Source organism: Dermacentor andersoni, unplaced genomic scaffold (assembly GCF_023375885.2).
Source record: "Dermacentor andersoni unplaced genomic scaffold, qqDerAnde1_hic_scaffold ctg00000666.1, whole genome shotgun sequence".
In the NCBI taxonomy this organism is placed as follows: domain Eukaryota; kingdom Metazoa; phylum Arthropoda; class Arachnida; order Ixodida; family Ixodidae; genus Dermacentor; species Dermacentor andersoni.
Window position 1 is genome coordinate 7,501 of NW_027315348.1, and position 4,502 is coordinate 12,002.

Here is a 4,502-nt window from a genome sequence, read left to right on the forward strand (position 1 = left end):
GTGGTAGCGGACTTGGCGTAATGTTGCCCGTTGTTTCACAGGAAACGGGCACCGCGAATTTCATGCTTTCTTTCCAGCTTGGAACGTTTGGCTTTGTGTGCGGGTGCTGCATTTAAGGAGCTGTGTATAACTTTATAGAGCGTCTCAAGAAAAACAATTTGTTTGAAGCTTCACACGTGAGAGGAGCGGCTTCTGAGTACGAGGCGGTTTTCCTTTTTTTTTTTTTCTGCCGATAATTGTACTCATCTGCCACGTCTCTCACCACGATATGATATTTTTTTGGGGGGTTTCTCCTTTGATCCTCAAGTGAACGGACTGTCCAGTACTGATGCCATTTACAAAAATCCAAAACAGCAGAGGCCCGCACCTGCTCAATCAACGCCAACTCAATTTAAGGAAGGGCTGTTCAAAAGCTGATCGAAACCATCCAGTTTGGGAAAACCTATTTTATGCAGTAGTTTTTATTATTATTTTTTTTTTATTGTGAGAGACGTGAAATCCACACCACGAAATGAACGTCCCTTTGTTACCCTTTTGTTACCGCGGCTTCGAAACCGTGCGTAATACCAATTTAATTGTGTCCTGGTTGGCCGTTTGTCAGCACTTTGTGTTCTTCTAGAAAATCAACTACTAGTTTATAAATTACGTGCGCGAAATTTTCCTCCGTGTGCACCACCAAAATACTTAAAGAAGAGAGAATGCGTCCGGGGCCTTGGGATTTCGAAAATGCCGTGCTCTGAAATTTTCACATCCGCCATTGGAAAGATAATTATTATCCGTCGTAAAAAAGAAAAAAAAAAAGAAAGAAATCACATTTGAAATTATCATTGAAAGTGGCCACGTTTTTCGGGGCATGTCTTGATGAAATAATTTCAGTTCAGTTCAGCATGATTGGATTTCATCTTTTCCAGTATTCTCAGTACTCTCGTTGTAGTACCAATTGCCGGCAGATTTTTTTTTTAGTTGTTTAGAGTTATACATTCCTGAACGATGTTTTTCTTTTCCTCAAAGCTAGCCATAGAACCAGCGCTTTCTATAAAATCATGACAATAAGAATCCAGCATATCGGTTCATCTTCGGCGCGATTAAAGTTCGGGAACTGGCGATTTTTTATTGCCGTGATCAAGAAGGTTAACACCAGATAAGGCGTGATATTTCAGCATACCAGTCACGATATCTAATCGAATCTAAGATTGAAATGGCGTTCTGAATTCTTTCGGTTCCAGATAGAAAGAAACAGAAAAAAAAAAAAAAAAAGAAAGGATGTGATTGATTGCCATTCAAATCTGAAGACCGCGTGGAGAAAGTGTTCCGGTTTACATTCGGCAAATCAAAATGAACGGCTAAAATTAATCCATCGTCTGGTTTCATGCGCGAGATCACGTAAAAGGCAGCCATTCTTCTTAGCATGGTTTCTCTCTTTTGCTCTCTCATTCGCGCACGGAAATTTCTTCGTACGGGAATTTTATGAAGCGAAGGCGGCTGCAGACCATTTTCTTTGTTTAGTTCATGTTCGTAGGCGCAAATTACAAACCTAACACTTGGAGCAACATTTCCACTACTCTAGAGGGGCATAAACTGTAGACAGTGCACGCTTTCTCATTTATCCAATCGCTCGCAAACACATTGCATTGCTAGTCTACAGTGGCAATACAAAGTGACGTTTCACCATGCACGTCGAAGTTCATTACCAGTACCGCGCCAGCATCGACCGGCCGGCGAAGCGACGAGCTCAGCAGCGCATGCGCAAGGCCCGACACCACCCCAACCGAGCTTCCCTGCTTATCGGAGAGAGCAAGTGCGCGTGAACACGGGCGCGTCTGAGTATCTGGATTTAAAAAAAAAAAGAAAAAGAAAGCGTTTCCGAGATATTGACAAAGACAAGTGGTCGCGGTCGCTCTGAATCTTATCGTATTATAGAAAACGTGGGATGGCGGCGCTTCCTCGAGGGTCAGAAAGTACAATCGTCGAACTAGGTGGCAAGTGGAGTACATCCTTTTTCTTGGAACGGTTTGCAATTGACTGCTTGAATGTGCCGACCACGCGTCGCGGGTCGCGTATAGAGCCAACCGTTGGCAAGCACGCGTCTAGCGTAGCAGCAGAACCGATCGCGGTTGCGATAACCCATCGTTGGCAGCGAAAAAGAAAAACACCCACACGCAGTTTGTAGCAATAACCGTACAAATCAATGTGGTTTTAAATATAGCTTCACTGGTCACCCAAGAAGGGCACCGAAACTTTCTCATGACGCACACCGCTGTAGTCCACAAAGAACAAAGCGCACAAAATAGATATGATACAGCCGCACCGCATTATTTCGTGTTTTCACCATTTCATTACTTTCGTGTGCATGCGCGCTAGGGCCACGCAGGCCAGGAGTAAAAGGCACGAAAAAAAAAAAAAAAATGGTACGCAATCCTAAGCTTTGACTTGACTGCTGTGGCACTCGCATTTGTGTTCTTTACCTTAGGCGAACGCAATGCGCAAACTGAACTGGAATTTCCAATAATGGAAATTCCTGTTTGGCTCATATTTGCGTTTTTCGCCCGAGCAAGCGCTTCACTGCACTACGCTTTGCCCCTTCAACGTGGCTACACTGCCCGGCAGGCGTGTTCTGCGTAGGGCCGAACCTGCAGGCAAAAAGCATGGGCGCCGCCATCTTGTTGAGAGCGGCGCCAGGGACACAATCGCGCCTAGCTCATTGAGTTTTCCCCCAAAACTGAAAAAAATTTGACTTCATTAAACGAGAAAGATGCCACGAGTGTCCCAACAAAAAGCTTTGAGGATTACCGAAGGGTAACTGAGGGCGACGCAACGGGCTCTGGAAAGAAGGATGATGGGTGTGGCGTCACGGGGGGATCGGAATAGAGCAGATTGGGGTGTGCGAGAACAAACGCTCGTTAATGACACCAAAGTTTAAACCAGGAAAAACAAATGGGCATGCGCAGGGCATGCAATCTGGGGGGAAGATAACCGGTGGCCATTAAGGGTTACAGACTGAATTCCGAGAGGAGGGAAGCGTAGCAGGGGGTGGCAGAAAGGTAGGAGGGCAGATTAGATTAGGGACTACATGGCGACAATCGGCACCTGACCGGGGTACTTGGAGGATCATGGGAGATGCCTTTGCCCTGCAGTGGGCGTAGCCAGGATGATGATGATGATGATGTTCATGATGAAAAGGTAGCAACAGGTCTTCGTAACATACAGGTTAGAAAGATGAGGCACCTTTTAACCCTTGAATATATTTCGCCACATTCGGGCATACGACAAGTTTGTTTTCGAGGCGCTCGGTCCCACTGCTGCGAAAATGTGTACACAAAGGCTGCACAGTAGTTGCCAGAAATCGGGCACTCTATTTTTCTTTCATAGGGAATCTTTCTTCCACTTGGGCAGCGGATTTCGGCGGCAGGGCGAGCTTGCGTGGGCGCGGTGGTTTACGGATCCAAGCGATAGTGAACTCCAAAATCCAGTGTTGGCTTTGAGTGGGATTCATATTGATTGCGAACCCCACGGCTAATCCTACCCCCCATCCCCCCAAGTGGCTCTTTACAGGAGACAATCATTCAGAGACATCGGACAAATAGGAATTCTGGTTCTTTCTTTTGCTTTCATTAATTTTTCTCGAAGCCCATAACTAGAAATTTGCTGGAGCGGCTGTCCCATTTGCGACGCAACAAGTGCGACGCTACACACAGATGGAGTGGCAGTTTAATTACTCTCGTGGTCCGCGAACCGGCATCGTTGCGTGTAGTATAGGAATGGTGCGTGTCAAGTCAGTGCTCGCGTTGAGCTTGTGCTCTTCATTTTGATTGAATGAAGTCTCACCTAAGTGAGCGGGGCCGATCCCGGAGGTAGTGCAATACCGGGCCGACCTGCGGCGGAGGTGAAGCAGGCTTCAAGCACTCCGCCAACTTCCAAAAATAGGTTTAATATCGTGGGTCCATATAGAACCCGTATCAGATATTAAGCTGATAAGAACAGATACTACACTTTGATCTTAGCCAAAAGGCCGAGAAGCGATGTCCTTCACTTCACTTCATTGTACTACTGCCTTGTGGGCGCCCTGCCGACATGGGTAACCTCAGCAACAGCGTGGGCAATATTATAAAATTCAGCCTGTGTACAGACTCAACGCTCCCTATCTCACGGATGAATTCGCAACGCCTCAGTCTTTCGCTGTTAACGAAACGCCTGTCGCGTAGAAACGAGACCCGAGTGCAAGCTTGCTTGTAACGCGAAACCAACCAAGGCAACCTCGTAGAAAACGGAACAGGCGAGCGGAAAAAAAACGCGCCAGGGGAATGCTTACTTCCGTCTGAATGCGACCGCTCAAGGTGACCTTCCTTGAGGGCTTCGTTTCAAGCCCGTGTGCAATTGTAATATACTACGCGCATTTCCTTCATTTCTTTTTATTTACCGCAAGGCCCACTGAAAATTTTGATACGGCACAGGCCGGGACGGATCGCAACGTGTCGAATCGACCGGTAGAATTAGGTAGCATG

The 4,502-nt window shown here is 46.6% G+C and overlaps 1 non-coding gene across 1 annotated transcript; it reads right to left on the reverse strand.

Annotated features, from left to right (window-relative positions):
- Nucleotides 1-3,829: 3,829 nt before the first annotated feature.
- LOC140214828 (U2 spliceosomal RNA) lies at nt 3,830-4,021 on the reverse strand. The gene has a single exon (XR_011891757.1). It is a non-coding gene; the product is annotated as a U2 spliceosomal RNA (small nuclear RNA).
- Nucleotides 4,022-4,502: the final 481 nt, after the last annotated feature.